This window comes from Spermophilus citellus (genome assembly GCF_964194105.1).
Source record: "Spermophilus citellus genome assembly, chromosome: 4".
NCBI lineage: Eukaryota > Metazoa > Chordata > Mammalia > Rodentia > Sciuridae > Spermophilus > Spermophilus citellus.
Genome location: NC_138185.1, coordinates 3,272,944 through 3,293,098, shown reverse-complemented (window position 1 = coordinate 3,293,098; position 20,155 = coordinate 3,272,944). Strand labels below are relative to the sequence as shown.

Sequence of the window (20,155 nt, the reverse complement as noted above, 5' to 3'; positions counted from 1 at the left end):
CAAGCAAACCCACAGAGCATTAGACACCAAAGAGCAAGTGGTTTTAAAACTCAGCCCAGTTTGAACATCAGCTAGGAGGGAAGCTCCGGGAGATAATGGATTTGTGACAACACCAGGCGGATTAGCAGCTTCTCAGGCAGCCTCCTAGAAAATAGGCTGCTCGGATCACTGAGCTGCCCGCACAGTGGATGGGGACAGCCCTGGGGACCCAGCTCAGAGTAAGAGGACTGGGACCAGAGAATTTCCTGCCTTAGAAACCAGACAGAGCCCATGCAGTGTGCATTAGGAAGCGAGAAGCACATGTGCCCCTGACGAAATGGCCATTCTGCCAAGAGAACATGTCCTCGAGCCTGTTGATCACAAGAGGCGAAGGGCCGGGTGCTGCCTGGGTTGGGACGTCTTGGCAAAGAAAACCACCGTGCTCTGCACCTCCACAAGTCTGCCAGGCTCAGGTGTGGAAGGATTTTCTCCTCCAGCAGAGAGGTGTCCCCAGGAGCAGTTTCCGCTTGCCAACCCCCTAGGGTGGCCATCCCAAAGACTTCCATAGGGCATGGAGAAGGAAGGGCAGCTAGGAGGGCAGAACCTGTGGGGTGCGGGCTCTGTGAGGGCTGCCCCGAGGGGCTGCCATCTGGTGGCCCATTGCTTCAGGTGTTCTTCCTGCCCTCCTGCTCTGGGCCACCACGCCACCCTGTGGCCACTGGCCTAGTGTGACACTTGCCAGGTGGTGCACTGGGGAAGGACTTGGGCCAAGGAGGAGCTGTGTATGGATGGCAGCCAGAGCCAAGACACAGACAGCACAGAGAGAGCAGGAGACAGGTGTGGGGACCTCTGGAAAAGACAAGCCCTCTCCTCCTGGGAGCTTCGGGTGTCCTGGAGGGAACCAGCCAAATGCCCCAGGGGTGTGTGGGCTGGACACTGCAGGCATGTGGGTCCCAGGGTGGAGGATGGCAGGGAAGGAATGCAGCTAACCGTGGGCAGGGTCACACTGTGGTGCCCAGCACTAAGCTGATGGCCATGGAGGAACAGGAGAATCTGGTGTCTTGCATGTGCAAACTGGGTTTTCACCGTGAGGTTTGAAGTGGTTCCCAGCAGAAAGCCTGGTGTGCATCCAGCTGTGTCCTCATTACCCCAGATCGCACAGCAGCTGTCCATTACAGGGGGACATCCTGAGCTCTGAGGAGGTCAGGGTGACACACTGAAGGTCATCTTAGGAGTCAGGGACAGAGTCAGGACATCCCAGGAGGCAGGTTGTACCCAGCCCTCGTTCCTGTGGGCTAACAGTGCTCTCCTGTGGGTCAGAGCACTCAGATGGCCCAGAGAGGAGGCAGGCATTGGAGGGCAGGATTTGAAGGTTGGAAGAGTCATTGCAAACAGATTTTTAAAAAATGATGAGAATAGTGTTGATGATGGCAATTATGTTGATGACAATAGCAATAAACAGCTTGAATTCATTTTAACAGGTCTTGTGACACACACCAAGCTGAATGGTGTACGAGGGTTATTTCTCGGGCCTGGAACCTGCAACGCCTCGCTCAGGGGCAGAATTACCCCGTTAAGAGTTGCTGCGGAATCCCCCTCTTCATCCACCTGGAGGACCTCATCCACACAGCACCCCACGCAGTGTCCCCTCCAGCACTCCCAGGGCCTGCTCCTGGGCAGCCAAGTCCACTGGGAGGCTGCTTGCTCATGACAGTCCCCTCCTGGAGCCTGATGACATCAAGCCGTCAAGGCGGGCTCCCTCCTGGGCAGCTCACAGGAGAAGGTGTGCTGTGGTATGTCAGAGGACCACCCTCCAATTCATCCTTAAAGAGGTAAGGCCTTTCTATCCAGAAAGTGTGACTCTTGGATTAGCTAAGTTTCTGGAAGTTTCCTCACATTCAAGGCCTTTCTGCTTATTTTTACAAAGATGTGCTTCTGATTTTTGGATTGTGTGGCTGCCTCTCCCTGGGTGCTGGGACTCTCTTAGTCTGGTGGGTCCCCAGCCCTCTCATGATGTCCGGCCTGCGGTAGGGGCACTTTCATGGGGAGGGGAGGAGGGGACATGTCGTTACTTGGGAATGAAGGTCCCATGGGCTGCATTCAAGCTGGGGGTGCCGCCTGGCTCACCGCCCAGGTAGAGTGGTGGTCTCCCTGGCCGGCAGCCTGAGTAGGGCCCTGAGCAGCACACTCCTGACTGGTGGTGACATGGGGGCCACGTGAACCCATCCACACCATCCCATCCCATATGTCTGCGAAACCGAAGATAGAGTTTGACAGTGCTTCAATTTTCTTATCAGCAAAATGGGGATAAAAATATATCTGGCAGGGTTATGATGAGGATTAAATTGGAAAAAAATTTCCAAAGCATTTATCATGCTTGACAGAGAGTAGGTGTCCAGGAAATTTTAGTTTCCCCCTCTTCCCTGTCTTTTCTACCTGCCACCACCTTGGGAACTCCCTTCTGTTCTCTCCAGCCTCGGGGGAGGGGGGCTGCTAATCACAGGCCCAGGCTGGCCAAGCAGAGTGCCCGTGGTTCCAGGGCAGTGATTGGCCCACCAGAGAGCATGTGGCCTGAGAGAGCCCAGGCCTTCCGAGGGTGTGGGTGTGGACGCAGGTTCTCTCCTGCCGGGGGGCTCTGGGCTGTGAGGAGAGGCACTGGGAGCTGGCTGGCCTGTCCCATGGCTACCAGGGATGCAGGGGACAGCAGAGGGACGAGACAGGGAGCCCGCTGCCAATCATACTGTTTGGACTCCTACCTCCAGTTTGCCTGAAGCCCACACGTGGTTTGGATTTCTCAGTTGCATAAGTCGATATCCATCTACTTCTTAAGAATCTAGTTTCCTATAGATCTTTGTCACTTCCAAGTAAAAAGTCCCCAACACATTGTTCGTCTCTCTCCTCCTCTCCTCTTCCTCCTGACCGTCTCCCCCCCTCCACTCCTTTCTTTCACTCTTCCCTGCTTTCTTCTCTGTCACCTGTTGTCCCCATGTCTCCGAGGGCCCAGCCTGTATCCCAAAAGTGTCCTTATCTTTCCATCCATTTGTTGCTTCAATGTTGTCCTCAGATGATGGAGATTTGAATCCTGGATATTTAAACGTAAAGGTGAGTAGCTTCTTTCCAGAGCCGAAGGCAGTCAGCTGCTAGGAGGATGATGGGCAGTGACAATGACACTTTAGATAGAGGGGCAAATATCCCCAGTCCCACGAGTCCTGTCATTGGCTTCGGCCTCATTCATTTCCATGCAAACAGCTGCCAGGAGGCCCGGCACCTTCAGCCCCGTCCAGGTGGGTTTGAGGTCATCTCTAGTTCCTTCTTGTGGCTGACGTGGCTAAGGGCGCACTGCTCCCCTGGCCAGAGCCAGGCCTCTCAGGAGACGCCACCTGGAGATGGGATGGAAATGTACTTGGCCTACTGGACACTTCTGGGCCTGGCACCCCAGAAGTCCATGAGCAGTCACGGGCAAAGGACATCATTGGCCTCCTGGGGTGTCCCGAGTAGGAGTAGCGGGCCGTCTTCTCTCGGGTGGGGCTTTGTGGCTCCTGGCAGGGCCTGACGTGTGCCCCAGGGGGCAGGACGAATTAGCCCAGGGACTTCCCGTGCTCTTGCACCCACGGAGCTTCTGTGTGAGCCGTGAGGGCCCTTTGTGTGGCCAGAGGGCAGGCCCTGTTGAGGGTTTGATGTCGCCCCTCCATGGGTGTTGTGGGGAGCTTTGGGAAGCTGGCCATCAATCTCCAGGCCAGTGGCACGGGGCCCTCTGCAATTGTCCCTGTCACCTAGCACGGCTTCCCCTTCTGCAGGGTGGCAGCTGGAAGGGTGTGCTGCAGGCCAGCCCCTGCGCTCACCCTGGCCTGCTGACCGGGGCTAGTAGCAATCACCATGACAGCTCTGCTTTCCCACACCCCTGCCTCTTCCCGGGGCCTCACATCCAACACCTCCCGCCCCCCAGCTCCATCCTTCACGTGCCACCCCCAAGACGTCGGCCTTGTTGGTTCGATGCCAATACTGTCACTTTAATAATTCAGTTTTCCTTACAGTAAATGTCTTTAAAAAGAAAGTCTCCCAACTCTCTTCTAAATAGAAGACCAGCACCACTGTTTAGGGAGGGGGGGCATCGACCCAGATGTGAACCCGTCAAATGCTGCTTCAAACCGAGCCCCGCCTCCTTGTTACACGATGAGAACTTGGCAAGCACTGGGGACTGGCCTGAGCCAGAGATGAGCAGTTAGAAGGGAGAGGGAGACTTCTCACTTGTGCCTGTGGGTGCTCTGGGGGTGTGTCCTGCACGCATCAGGGTGCTGAATGACCTCAGGTCCTCAGTGTCCAGCCTCTGCAGTTGGCACTGTTGGGTCCATTTCAGAGCCGAGGAGACGGAGCCTCAAGGAGCTGGGCCTGCGGGGACCTGCCAGTGTGGGACTGGATCTGGGAGCAGGGCTGCTGGGGGACATCTCTGTTTTGGGCCAGTGCGGGGCCCTAGCTCAGGCCTTCAGTCCATTGCTGTGTGCACCCAGGCTCCAGCACCGTGGGTTTCCAGAGGGACACCCAGGCCCACGCACCTCCCTGGCTCCCCAGGCCCATCTGGCAGAGGCAGAGGCAGGGCTCCAGGCATGTGCATCTGGCCTCCCACCCTCCTTGCTTCCCCGTCCACATCCAACGGGGAACATCTGCCCGGCGAGGCCTCACGGGGACAAGCAGCAGCCACCTCTGCCTGGTGAGGGTCCTGAAGGGAGTGGCAGAGTGGACAGATCCAGAGTGCAGGCTGGGGAGGTGGACCTGGCAGAACCAGAGTCCCTCTGCTCCTGTGCAGGGAGGCTGTGGCTGAATGAAGAGGCTCCAGCCTTCTCTCCCTCTTGGCATATTCTCGAGGGTGGGACCCCAAGTAAAAGGTCCCATGTCTGCCCAGGTCCTGTGCCCCCTCTTGGGCAGCTTGGGCTCCTCGTTTGGGCTCCATTGGGAAATCAGGTGCTGTCACCAAATAGGGAGGCTAGAATTAGCCCCAGTGCTGCAGAAGTTGCTGCTACATGCGGCTTGATGCCGGGTGGGCTTTCTGCCACCCTGTGTAGGTATCGAGAAGTCCTATCTCAAGAGGGAATGGTGGGCCAGGTCCTAGTCTTCTCTCCACCACAGGCCCATAGACGTCTCTCCTGAGTTGGTGGCAAAGCCAGGCTCTGCCACTTCTGTCTGAGCAATCTTGAGAAGCTGACTCACCTCTCTGTGTCTCAGCTTCCCCGTCTGTGCCAGGCCAGTGACAGTTCCTCTTCCTCCCAGCTTGCAGCGTTCAGCTGGGTTACTCTAAGCCTGTTGCCACATGTGCACACACGCTCACATGAGCTGGCTGGTAGCAACAGGGCTGTGGCCTGGAAACTCACTACCACCAGATGTTCCTGACCCCAAGGGATCAGCTCACATCACCTGTGCACGGAGGACAAGATCACAGAGAGGGGGAGTTGACTCAGGGCTACTAGTTCTCTCTTTAAGATGGAGGCAAAGCCAGGCTGCCTGGTGCATCTCTTGCCCCATGGTGGTCTGCCTGCCTAATGGGCACCGCCTCCTCCTTCATGGAGTAAGCCCGAGATCCTAAATGCCAACAAACTGGGGCAACACAAGCCAGGCCTTGCTTTCTGTGCAGGCAGCTCTGAAGAACAGGAGGGGTGGAGGCTGTGGGGAAGGCCCCCCTGGGGCCGGCCGGCACCAGGGAGAGTTCAGCCCTTCCTTCCTCGCTAGATGCTCTCATTCATTTCACTTGCCCGTTCCTTGCTCAAGTGAGAACTTCCGTGTGGCAGACAGAGCACGCTCCCCAGAGCCTGGGGCCCAGGAGGCGGCAGTAGGTGAAGAACCACATCGAAGGTCACGAGGGGTCATGACAGCCCCCGGGAGCTAGGGCAGGGGAGCAGGAAAGCTGGAGATGAGAAGCCACACCAGCAAATGGCCAATTGGTGTGCAGAAGGGAGGGCAGCCCTGCCAGAGCCCAGCAACCCCGGGAGCCGGCTACTGCTGACATCATTGAAGGCACCTCTACACCAACAGCTGACTTGGGCACAGGCTTTCCCTGCAAGACATCTGTTCTACCCTTGGAATGAGAACCAGCCCCACAGTATTTACTTTAGACCCTGGAAGCAGCTGGGATCCAACACTAGGGGCTTCACTATGGAGCTCTAGGAAATGGAATACTATACTGTCCTTAAGTGTTGCGATCTTAGATTATTATGATAAATACTACCAATAAAATTTCTAAGGAGCATGAGAACTTGTCTTCTGTGCTCCTAGTTCTGGGTAAAGCAGTGTCTGTGTGAGCAGGAGAGACGACAGGAAGGACGTGGTCAGACGTGCTGAGTGCTCAGTGCTGGACCTCTCCTCCTCCTCCCTGCTCCTCTGCACCCTCCACACCTGTCTTACGTGCTGAGGGTCCGTCACTTCCATAGCCAGGGATGTCAGGAACGGTGTTTAAGTCCAGCCTTGCTTCAGACTGCAGGAGCGCTCAGCTATCTCTCCGGGGCCACCCCCACTGCCCATCAGCATGTGCACCCCCGGGGTCTGATATTCCTCCGACATCTTTCATCTGCCCCTGATTTCTCTCTGGGCTCCAGGGTGGCAGGGTACCATCTCCTGGGTGTTGGGTTTGCTGCCAAAATGTCCGATCCTCTCTTTGTCTCCCCAGTACACCTGGAAGAGCGTTCCCTGACGGGTCTTCATGTGCTAATCACGGCACTAAACGAACCAAGCTATGAGGTATTTGTCCTGGAAGGGAGTTTAGAGACCCTTTAACTCAATAAATAGTGGGCATAAGACACACACACACACACACACGCACAAGCATGCACACACATGCATGCACACATGCACACATATACACACATGTGGACACATGCATGCACACGTGCACATGCACACGTGCACACACAGAGGCACACACATATACACATGTGAGTGCACACATGCACATGTGCCCGCACACACACCTGCTGGGCTTCTCCGAGTGGCCTGCCTGTGGGTTTGGGGACCTTCCACAGCCATGAGCAGCTTTTGAGTCAGGTGTGGCCCCAGTGTCAGCTTCAGCGTTGTGTGAGGAGGACAGCTTGTCCAGCTCCTCCTGAGCGTGAAGGTGCGAGTTCAGCCCTACAGACAGCCTCTCTGTTTGAGTGGCTGCTGGGCTGCACAAGGGCCCCCCATTTCCCCTTCTGAGCAGCGCCTTTCTGTTCTTAGGCACTGGCCACGGGCAGCCAGGACATGCTGTTCAGTTTCTGTGTACACAGAGGACAGTCCCCTGGACACTGCCAGGGCTGGGGCCTTGTGTGCCCAGCTTCCTACTGTATCCTCAGTGCTATTTCCTGACTGTGTGATTTTGGGCTACTTACTCAGCCTCTCTGTGTCCTGGTTAACAGTGGGGTGTACCTCATAGGGCTGTGACTCCGTCAAGTGCTGGAACGAGGGAGGCCATGCAGTAAGTGTTACACAGATGCTGCCCGGTATTGCTGTTCTTGTCACTGTCACCAAGGGCAGGGGCTCTTGCTTCTACACCCACCCTTGCCCCCTCTCCTAAAATCCTTGGTTTCTAGTTCCAGGGACCTTCAGGCCCTGAGTGTGAATGGCTCCTCCCCGCCTGGCCTTGCCTCCCTCAGCCGGGCTCTGCCAGGGGCGCCACCTCCACACCACCTGCCCTCTGCTCGCTGCCTCTTGCTGCCAGAGGGGCTGCTTGCAGGCTTTCTTCATCTCCTGCATCACGTCGGCCCAGGAAACAGTGGCTTCCGCTTCACATCCTGCTGGGTGGCCCTAACCCGAGTCTTGTGAAATCGAGGCGATGGCCACGCCTGGCAGGGACATGAGTTGCAGTGACCGTGTGCCTGTCCTGAGGAGGGGCTCACCTGGGGGAGCAGCCAAGCAGGTGGTCCCAGGCCCAGGCCAGGGCTGAGGCCTTTTTCACAGCAGCGAGGCTGGCAGCAAACACGGTGTGGAGTAAAAGCCACTGGCCACCTTGAAGAAATTGGAAGTGGGTGTTTTGTGTGTGGTGGTGCTGAAAATTGAGAATGATGATGGAATTATTAAAAACAGCCTTCTCGGCCCCAGACTCCTAACTCCCTCTGGGCCGAGAGCTGAGGAGTGAGCACTGCAGCATCCAGATGGGCACTGGGGGCCGGGAGCTGGGAGGGTGGCCCTGGGCTTGGGCTGGTGGGCGGTCAGCTGTATTGGAGCCCAGGGAGTGGAGCAGGTGCTGGACCCCAAGCCTGGGGCTCTGGTCTGGGGGAGCTTGACGGGTCAGGTGATGGTCCTGTGGAATGAGGGGGCTGCAGGACTCTGGGTGGCTGTGGGGCAGCCAGGTTAGGAAGGGCTGAGAGAGGAAGCAGGACTGGAGGACGCTCCGAGCCTTAATGTGGCTCCAGCAGCAGACATATTATTAAGCACTTACTCTGAGCCAGAAATAGTGCCAAAGGCTTTGCTCTTGTCTTCAGCATGTGGGAGGAGAGAGGCCAAGGCCTGGAGGCTGTGCTCAGCCAGTGGGTGGACTGCCTGATATTTGCCTCAGATCTGTCTACCCAAAGGCCCGTGCTCTAACCATTGTCCCTCACTCCCTGTCTTCCCAGGGAAACCGGGGAACCTCGAAGCCATGCAATCTGATGCTCCCACTTCACCTACTGCAAGATGGAGCCTCCAAAGAGCAGGGTGGCTTCTCCCAGACCGCTGAGTGATCAGCTGTAGGTGTCTCCTCCTCTGTCCCCTTCTCTTCCCACACGTCCCTCCCCAGGGGGGCCACAGGGTGAGGATGGAGGGGGCACCTGGGCTGTCTGCTGGTTGTGGGTCATGCGTGCCCTCAATTGTTCTATTGCTTAGGTTCAAATTCCAACTCCATGACTCTGTAGCTTTGTGACTTTGGACAGTTTCTTAACCTCTCGTCTCTCGTCTGTGACTAGAGATGACAATCCCCCCGATCAGGTTTAATATTGGCTGTTATTTGAGTTAATATATGCAAAGTGTAGGGAAAGTCTTGGGACTCGGGGCTGGAGACCTTCTTGGGTCTAGGGTCTGCTCCAGGTGCCTGAGTTCAGGGCTGGGTTGGCCAGGCAGGGCCTGTCACAGAGGAGCCGCCTTCTTGGAATTTCTCATGAAAGGGACAAGAATCTCCAGACAGGAGGTAACCGCCCTTCCTTGGTGCGTTTTTACCAGTGGCCAGCAGATGGCAGAAGCAAGCCAGGAACGGGGCCTGAGCCTTGCCCAGCCCAGTCTGGCTGCGGCCTTTGAGATCCTGGGCATCTGCCTGTTCTATGGAGACCGCTGTGGAAGAAGGTCCTTCTGTCCAGCAGGATTCTCAGGATGTTCAGAGCTGGCGTGGCTGGCACGAGGGCCCCAGCCCATGCCTGCTCCCTGAAGGTGTTGATGTCCACATTTGCCCAATGGTCCTAGGGGAGGGCGGGTTGTCCCTCTCTAAGCTCCCGATGGCAGAGGAACTTTATTGCTGGCGTGCCAAGGCTGGGGAAGAAAACGTGACCACATATCCCTGTTATTAAATAGGGGGCTCTTGACAATGACCCCACAGGCAACTGGAGGGCGTGGCTCGCCAGGTACTCACTCAGGGAGCCCTTGGTGACCTCTGGGCCTGGTCCTCTCCCAGGCCTGGGGATGCAGTGTGAGCAGCACACACACAGTCCAGATCATCGTCTGGGAGGCCAAGTCCTTGTGGGAAAGAAAACAGCGGGTAGAGGTAAGCAAGAGGGAGTGGAGCAGTGCAGGGCAGGAAAGCAGGCCACGCAGGAGCTCTGACTGCTGCACGGAGCGGTCAGGAAGGCTGAGGCCTGGGTGCCAGGGGAGCTGGGCAGAGGGACAGCCAGGCACACACTGGGAGGAGGGATGAGCTGCTCATGCTTGGGACCTAGACAGGAAGACTGTATGGCCAAGCAGGATGCTCAGGATGGGGTGAGGGGGTGCAGATGCCTGGGACCTGGTCACCTGTCTGCAGCGTCAGGGAGAGGCATGCTTCCCGGGAAATAAAGTAAGTGTCCTGTGATGGCCAGATAAGCCATCTCCCACTGAGGACTGGGCTTCTGAATCTCGCAGACCTTCTACTTCCAGTGGCCCCTCCCAGGCGGATCTGGGTGCCCAGGGCAGCTGGAAACCTCTTCAGGGCAGGATTCTGACATCATTTCCCCTGCAAGTGTGGGCTCCTGTGCACATCGGGCTCCTGGGCCCTCGCGGGGAGGCTGGGCAGAGGAGCCTGAGCAGAAGCTCCGCCCGCCCTGGCCCCGCTGGTCACAGCTCCTCCCCAGGGCGTGCTTGAGAGCCAAGAGATGTGCGAGGGGTGCTGAGTGTAGGGAGAGGTGGGGGAGGCCCAGGGGAGGGCAGGTGGGGACCTGGAAGTGTGGCAGTGGACAGTGATTGGTCGCCCTCAGCGACCCAATCACAACACCTGTTTCCTGCTTGAGAGGCTCTCAGCCGCATTGTCGACACACACATGTAAATATGTATGCACAGAAAAACAAACCCATGTGTACACAGACACACTCGATACACATTCATCCACACCTGCACACACACAGATATTCATGTATATACATACATAAGCCCACACCCACATGTGCATGATGGCTATACACATGGATATATGCATCGATATACACTGAGGCACACACATCTGCATACACACATGAATCTATACACATAGACATTCACCACACAGACACATGCATGCTCATGTGGATGTATGTGTAGATACATATGCATATGCATGTATACACATGTAGCTATTTTTGCACAGCTACACATGAACATGCATGTGTGCACAGAAACATACACATTTGTGCAAACATGTACCCATACAAATGCATTACACAGATGCACGTACACCTATACGATACACATGTATACGTGTATGCACAACACACATACCCTTGACATGCATGCTACAGAGACACGCAGGAATGTATTTATGAATGTGTGGGGGTATACACACACCAGCAGACATGATTCACATAAAGCACACATATGCACACTGCTACGGTCTGAATGTGCCCTTCCCAACTCCATACATGGCAACTTAACCCCAATGTGACGTCCTTGGAGCGGGGCCTGGGGAGTTGATGGGTCATGATTATGGAAAGCACTGGCCCCTCATGTGAAGGCTGGAGGAGACGTGCTGGTCTTTTGCTCCCCCACCTCCTGCCTTGTGAGGACCCATGTCCATCCCCTCAGATGACACAGAGACAGGTTCCCCATACGGAGGCTGCTGTGAACTAACCGTGGACTCCACCATGGAGAAATGACTTTCTACATCTGTAAGCAATCTGTGCATTTTGTTGTACAGCAGGAAGGTGCAAGACACACACGCACATCCCTGTAGATCTCCATGCACGCAGACACACACACACACACACACACGTAGATCTCCAGCATGCAGACACACACGCACACACATCCCCTGTAGATCTCCACACATGCAGACAGACACACACACACCCCTGTAGGTCTCCATGCACACACACACAGACACACACACACATACACACGCATGCAGACACACACACATACACACCCCTGGAGATCTCCACGCATGCAGACACACACGCACACACACCCCCTGTAGATCTCCACACATGCAGACACACACACATACACCCCTGTAGGTCTCCACGCATGCAGACGCACACACACACACACACACACACACACATCCTTGTAGATCTCCACGCATGCAGATGCACACACACACACACACACACACACACATCCTTGTAGATCTCCATGCACACAGACAGACACACACACACACCCCTGTAGATCTCCATGCACACACACACACACACACACCCATGTAGGTCTCCACACACACAGACACATACACATACACCCCTGTAGATCTCCATGCACAGACACACACACACACCCTTGTAGGTCTCCATGCACACAGACACACACACACACACACACACCCCTGTAGATCTCCACGCACACAGACACACACACACACACCCCTGTAGATCTCCATGCACAGACACACACACACACACACCCCTGTAGATCTCCACGCACATAGACACACACACACACACACACACACCTGTAGATCTCCACGCACATAGACACACACACACACCCCTGTAGATCTCCACGCACAGACACACACACACACATCCTTGTAGATCTCCATGCATGCAGACACACACACACACATACACACCCCTGTAGATCTCCATGCACACAGACAGACACACACACACACACCCCTGTAGGTCTCCATGCATGCAGACACACACACACACACCCCTGTAGATCTCCACGCACAGACACACACACACACACCCCTGTAGGTCTCCATGCATGCAGACACATACACATACACCCCTGTAGATCTCCACACACACAGACACATACACATACACCCCTGTAGATCTCCACGCACACAGACACATACACATACACCCCTGTAGATCTCCACGCACACACACACACCCCTGTAGGTCTCCATGCATGCAGACACACACACACACACACACACCCCTGTAGATCTCCACGCACAGACACACACACACACACACCCCTGTAGGTCTCCATGCATGCAGACACACACACATACACACCCCTGTAGATCTCCATGCACACAGACACACACACACACACACACCCCTGTAGATCTCCACGCACACACACACACACACACACACCCCTGTAGATCTCCATGCACAGACACACACACACACACACCCCTGTAGATCTCCACGCACATAGACACACACACACACACCTGTAGATCTCCATGCACACAGACACACACACACACACACCTGTAGATCTCCACGCACATAGACACACACACACACCCCTGTAGATCTCCACGCACAGACACACACACACACACCCTTGTAGATCTCCATGCATGCAGACACACACACACATACACACCCCTGTAGATCTCCATGCACACAGACAGACACACACACACCCCTGTAGGTCTCCATGCATGCAGACACACACACACACACCCCTGTAGATCTCCACGCACAGACACACACACACACACCCCTGTAGGTCTCCATGCATGCAGACACATACACATACACCCCTGTAGATCTCCACACACACAGACACATACACATACACCCCTGTAGATCTCCACGCACACACACACACCCCTGTAGGTCTCCATGCATGCAGACACACACACACACACACACACCCCTGTAGATCTCCACGCACAGACACACACACACACACACCCCTGTAGGTCTCCATGCATGCAGACACACACACACACACCCCTGTAGGTCTCCATGCATGCAGACACACACACACACACCCCTGTAGGTCTCCACGCACACAGACAGACACACACACACACACCCCTGTAGATCTCCATGCACAGACACACACACACACACACACACACACACACACCCCTGTAGATCTCCACGCACAGACACACACACACACACACCCCTGTAGGTCTCCATGCATGCAGACACACACACACACACACCCCTGTAGATCTCCATGCACAGACACACACACACACACCCCTGTAGGTCTCCACGCACACAGACAGACACACACACACACCCCTGTAGATCTCCATGCACAGACACACACACACACACCCCTGTAGGTCTCCACGCACACAGACAGACACACACACACACATGCATCTTTCAGGTTAACTTGACTTTGGTGAGGGCTTGGTGTTACCAGATGTGTTCTGATCTCTCCACACAGGTGTCCCCAAAGTAGTCACTGAGACAAGGATTTGGGAACAAGTGGCTAACAAGGGCAGTGCCCAGGAAATGCTTTGGGTAAGTGGGGCCAAGGGGGCAGGAGGAAGGCAGAGGGTGAGGGCGAAGGTGAGCAGGGTGAGGCCGAGGCTGCTTCTCAGGGCTGGGCTGAGAGTGCTCTGAGAGGACCCCCAGGTTTGCGGTGAGTTGGGGGCAGAGCCAGGAAGGAGGACAGCTCTGCGGCACGCTCTGGGCTGCAGTCCTCAGCTTCGGGGAGAAGATGCGTGTGAAACCTGTTCACTTGGAGAATCTGTAACCCGTCCAAAAGCCAGGGACTGCCAAGGTGGGCGGCACAGGTGGGGGCACAGGGGAGGGGGCACTGGGACAGGCCTGCAGTGCTGCTCAGCTGCCTTGTGATGGTGTCAGTTTCTGAAACACCAGCCTGTCTGGTGTCACATGTGGGACCTTTAAAAAGTGAATACTGCTGCCCAAAGAGTGAATTTAGCAAAACGGAAATGATGTTTCCAGCACACCTGAGCATCCAGGGGCATTTCGCAGCACCACTGTCCTCTCTGCCTGTCTGTCCTTGGGGTTCCGTCCTTCATGGACACCCGTGATTGCTCTTGGCAGACAAAAGGCAGGGGACACTCCTGACCTGAATCCTGTTGGGAGCATATCCAGGAATTGAGAATTCTTGAGCACTGAGTGGTGCCTGTGTCCCCCTGGTCCTGAGCTGCTGGTGGAGGGGACATTGTCATGTGACTGGGGAGAACAGGGGAGGAACTTAACGCAATCCCTGCCACTTCTCGCCATTAACAAGAGCAGTCATACACGGGCCAAAGAATGCAGCTCAGTGAAACCTGGTGGAACCCTCTCTCTGGGCTCCCTGGCTAGTGGTCAGGCAGCAGACTTCACCCCAGGGCAGCGGTGGAAGGGCCGTCTGCTGCTGTGCCACACCAGGGGGCTGGTCACACCAGGAGGCTCCACAGGTGCAGAGCTTTGACTCTTGTGTGGTGCCAGTCCCGGGGTGAGCAGAGCTTGTAGTTAATTAGAGCCACAGCTGATGGTTTCCTCAAGGCTGGCACTCAAGTGGTACCCGGGGAGGCTTGACGAGTCTGCTGTGCCAAACTGCTGCCAGGCCTGTCTGGGCACTCTCTGCAGCTGCATTTCTCTGCTGTCTATTCTGTGCAGAATGGGCACTGCAGAGCCACCCGTCCATCTTGCTCTGCACCCTGTGTTCTGCCAGAAGATGCTTGTGGCCTGAAAACTTGTTTTGTGGGCTTGTTCTGAAATGCGGCTTCAGTGCTGGCAGGATCAAGGCAGCAGATTCCTCTCACTGCCTCTTTGTCAGCCCCCGTAGGGCTGGTGGCTACTGTCTGCCAGGGAGAACCACTTGCCCATGCTGCTAATTAAAACCATGGCACTCAGGGCAGGAGAAAAATCTAAAACTCTTAAGTCATTTTTCATAATAGAAATCTCATTTTTGAGCTATTCATGGAAGTCAGGCCAATGAGGAAAACTTGCAGACCACAGATGAATCCAAGTAGATTTATTTAATTTATGTAACTTGGTGTCCTCAGGCAGAGCCAGGAGGGGGCCTGCCACTAGCCGGCCCTGGGGCAGCTACCCTGATCTCTGGCCTTAGGGGCTGGGGGGAGAGAGCTGGACTTCTGTGGAGGAATCTGAAAGTGCTGAGTAGATGCTTTGGGATTTGCTGACCCAGGCACCTGAGAACGCAGCCTGACCCGCTGTCTCCCTGTCCGGCTATCTACAGTCTGAGTGATCGCTTTCAATTGGAAATTAATTTTAAGGTGGCAATAGCTTTGGGGGTGGAGTGGGAGTGACTGTCCTCAGAGTCCATTAGTTTTATAGAGAACTCTCTTCCTTCTGCGGGTTTTCTGGTTTCTTCCACTGCTTGGAATGCTGATGGGCTGGTGGGGATGGTGGTGTCTCAGGCCAAAGCTGAAGGGCTCTGCGGAGGCCCAGAGGAAGGGGCGTGCTGTGAGTCAGGGGGCAGGAAGCCTCTTGAGGGCATGTCCAAGCCTTCTGTCATGGAGGGACCAGGGCTCTGCTTCAGGAGCTAACTCAGGGCTCTCAGCCACTTGGTGGAATTAGCGCTTGGTGCAGGGCTGGACTAGTACAGTCTGAAGTAGGAGCCATTTAACGCCTTGGGATCAGGGTCCTGTCCAAAACATAATTCTCTCCTCTCCCCTTGGATAGCCTGATTGAAGCCTAAGGAAATGAGGCTGGGCATGGGCGGGCCTGGAGTTGCTATGGAAACATGGCCTGGGATAGCTAAGCCAGACCTGGTGCCGCAGTTTGGGGGTTTGGCGTGGCCTCTTCAGAGGGGCCTGCCTTGACGGAAATACACAAGGAGGTAGCGTCTATTCTTGACATCATCCTACAGATGCCCTACATAGAACGAAGCATGCTTTTCAGAATAGTTATTTATTTCTCCTGTCCCACTAGGCTGATGAATGTTTCATGAACTAGCACCTGATGCATAGTAGGTGCTTATTTTGGTTAGAGTAATGAGTTGTGGCAACAGATACTCCTGTGACCTCAGGGGCTCATCTCACTCAAAAAGTATTATTTCTTGATCCCAAGCCTCCCTCTGCTCCCCACAGACCAACCGACATCCTGCTTCTTGTAGCTGAACCCCGACAACTTGTAGTAGGTGGGTGACCTGCCAGTTTTTATTTAATTTGATTTCTTTTTATCAATGCATATTCATTATGCAGAATAGTGGGTTTCACTGAAGCATCTTCATGCATGCACAGAACATGAGTTGATGTAGGCCTGCCAAAGAGAGGGACTGGGGAGCAGTGGGCTCTGACCAGGCTGTAAGTAGGCATCACCTCTGCCCCAGCTGGTTGCAAGGCCCTGCTTGCTGTAGGGGAGCTGGGTGAGTAAGGAGCGGGTGGAATACTGGACAGGCACCTGGGGAGGGACTGGGGAGAAGAGATGCAGAGCAGGGTCCAGTGTAGGAGGGCTGGAGTGGATAGAGGATCCCCGGGGAGCAAACTGCGCTCCCACTGGACCCTATTTGCATGGGAGCTTTGCTGCTGGAGGCTGGTATCACTGAGCACAGCAGGGATCAGGACAGCCCTCATGTCCTTTCACTACAGGGTTTGTGCATGCCTGTATGCTTGTGTGTGTGTTTGGGCACATGTGCATGGTGTACATTTGTGACCTGTGTGGGGACATAGCACCCCAGACACAGAGGAGACTGTGACTGTGGCTGCTACCATTAGCAGGAGACATGGGCATGTTGGGAGAAATGGGCTTTGTTATTTATAGTTAGGATCTGGGACTGTGCCCCATGGTCCTCATGGTCCCCAGGACAGTGAGGTTCAGAGGTGGGGCTTTTAGGCCATGATTGGATTATGAGGGCTCTGACTTCATCAGCAGATTAATCCATTTGCTGGGTTAATCCATTAATAGCTGAATGGAGTACTGGCTGGTAACTGTAGGCAGGTGGGCCGTGGCTAGAGGAAGATCACTCGAAGTATGGCCTTGGGGAGTATATGTGTTCCTGCCCCCATTGTCCCTCTCCCTCTCTTTCCCTATCACTTTGCTTCCTGGTTGCCATGAGTTGAGCAGCTGTCCTCCTTCACATCCTCCTGCCGTGACCGTGACGTTCTGCCTCGCCACAGGCCCAGAGCAAAGGAGTTGATGGACCATGGGCCAAGACCTCTGAAACCATGAGCCAAAATGAATCTTTCCTCCTCTAAGTTGTGGCCAGGTATTTTGGTTACAGTGGCAAAAACCTGACCAGCACAGGCTCCAAGTCTACTTTTACGTCCAGGTTTCTGTGACCTCGGCCAGCTCGCCTCAGTCCCTGAGCTTTCCCTTTTCACATACTCGCAATCCTTTAGAACCTTGGCCATTCACACAGAGGAAGAACAATGTGTACCAAACCCGGTGAGTGATCCGAGGGCCAACTAGGCCGTGTCCAGCACTCCCATGCAGAACTGAGACACGAGCCTGCCTTCCCCAGATGGCACTTCCCTCTCAGTCCTGCTCTTCTCCCTGATGCAGATGGCCGGGCTGGCTGAGCCTTTGGAACTGTCTCCCCAGTTGCAAACAGCCTTTGACACAGTTATGCCGTGTGCTGTCCTCCAACGTGAAGTGACAAGACAGGGTGACACTTAGTATGCCCAGCTTGGTGGAAGTCTGTCTGGGCACTGTCTGGTGTGCCTCCCAGAAGAAGAGCATAGGGAACTGTCACCCCCCACTCTGCAGATGAGGAGAGCACAGGTTTGGGAAGGAATCGGAGGAGCAAAGTGGAAATGAGATCCAATCATGGCTGAATCCAGTCACAGGCTCAGCCCTTCGAGTCCTAGAAGGGCTTGTTTCTAGAAGTTCAGACTCTGCTACCCTCGTCCTGCCCAGGTGTGCTGTCTGGAGAGCCGTGACTGTTTCTTAGTACAGTCATTAAATAATCAAGTCACTGGGTACCTTTTCCAGGGTTTGATCATTTCCAGTTCACGTTTCCCAAGGAATGTGGGGTCCCATGAAGCAGCCAGCTCAAATGTTATGTATTCAATGAAGGACAGAGTGATCTCCTGTTTGCATTGAACCAAGGATTTGAGGTGGACCCCCCGGGAATTTATGAGTGAAGGATTTCCACCATTTTTCTCATCTCATGCTGAGTGAGAGTGGCAGAATCAACTCTGAGTGAAGGCATCCCGTTTAAGCTGCTAATTACTTCCTAATCATGCAGAATAAAATCTACATCCCTTAAAACACACCAGACAGTGAAACATAATCTTTGCTTTTCCCTGATATTCTGGAAGGAATCCACACATGACTGTCATAACCACTCTTTAAAGGGAGTGCCCAGCTATAGCAACTTGCTGCTTGGTTTGTCCTCACAGTTTGTCCTGGGCTGTGGTTCTGATGGCCACTCCATGTCACTGCAGCCCTTCTGGACAGGCTGAGGCATGGTTCAACCACACACAGGAGATGGGCCAGCACAGAACCTCCCGAGTGTGCTCATGATGAAGCATGGGTCTGCTGGGATTTTTTAGCGGATGAGGCATCTGGAGGAGCAAGGTATGGAGACGATGACCTAGACAGAGCGGAATGCTGAAGTCCAAAGTAATCAGGGGTTACAGCTAACTGTAGGTCCATCTGTGTTGAGAGCCACAGCCAAAGGGGCCCCAGCAAACTTCCAGCTGCCAGCAAACTTCCAGCTGCCGGCTGATGATTGGCTCACAGCAGCCCCAGCAACATCTAGCTGATTGGCTCCTCTGCGGTGATGTTCATTGGGCTGTTTCCCTGCCCTTCAGACTGCCAGCTGATGATTGGCTCACAGCAGCCCCAGCAACATCTAGCTGATTGGCTCCTCCATGGAGCTGCTCATTGGGGGACTTCTTTGGCTCCGCCCATGCAACCCAGCCAATCGGCCTCAACAACAGGAGGATTGTGGGAGGTGGTGAGGTTTGTGTGGGGGTGAGAGGCTTGTGGGAAGCCGTGGTGGCAGTTGGGCTCTGAGGGTTTTTTCCTGAGGAGCTGTTTTGTTTGGCGTTTGTAGTTCTAAAAATAAAATTAGTTTCTTTTGACAAGTGGCTCCTGAATTGTGCCCAGCCAGACTGCAGCACATCTGTGTGCACCAAAAAGCAGCCAGTATTTCCAGGGGGTCTATGACCCCTTCTCACTGTACAGTCTGGTGAGTGTTTTAACAGACTGATTCAAAGAAGGGGAAGAATCCTCCAAACTCTCAACAAGAAGACAGAGAAGGGGAAGGGATGCAAGAGGTCAGGTTCTACCATTTTACACATTCATATTTGGTTCAAGCTGGTATTTCTTCTTCTACAACAGCTCAAGTGAACTCACGATCTTGGGAAATAAAGTTGGTTTTGAGACTCAGACAACAAGAGCATTTTTAATGCTTATTCTTTTACCTTGAAAATGACCCTGCGTACTGCTCACTGTAAGCATTTCAAATGACAAACAGGTGGTGACACACTAGGGTTCTTCCACATCTCTTCCCCAGGGGCACGTTCCTCTGGATATGGCTCTATCCATGCTCTACCCCATGTGGCCCCATGAGATGGGCACTCCAGGGATGCGACAGGAGGAGGGGACTTCTGGAGTTGAGAGTGGGAGACTTGGAGAGTCAGAAGTGCACCTGTGTTCTAAAGGCTCTGAGAGGTTCTGCAGCAAACAGCATCTGTGACTGGATGCCATCCCATGTTTCCCGAACCTCCTTCCCATGGAGCATCCCATGCCCCACCACAGGTTTGCATCTGTCCAGAGAGTGCTCGGGAAAGGTCGGCCTCCCCAAACTGTGCATTCGTCTGAGTTATTCAACAAGCACACACTCTGGGCCTGGTAGTGGAAGGCTCTGGAAGCTCAGGGGTGAACAAGGCAAGCCTGCATGCTGCAGGGCTTGTGTCTCATGGGAGAGGTGGCACATGTGTCAGCAAGAAGACAAACTTGCTTTCAGAAGCTGGCTGTGACTGGGAGAGGCAGGAGAGGCCCAT

At 54.6% G+C, this 20,155-nt stretch overlaps 1 long non-coding RNA gene across 1 annotated transcript; it reads left to right on the top strand.

Moving 5' to 3' along the window:
* The first annotated feature begins 1,772 nt into the window (after nucleotides 1–1,772).
* On the top strand, nucleotides 1,773–18,800 carry LOC308647890. The gene is made up of 4 exons (XR_014021724.1): nucleotides 1,773–1,811; nucleotides 8,556–8,666; nucleotides 13,669–13,745; nucleotides 16,292–18,800. It is a non-coding gene; the product is annotated as an uncharacterized lncRNA (long non-coding RNA).
* The last annotated feature ends 1,355 nt before the right edge of the window (nucleotides 18,801–20,155 follow it).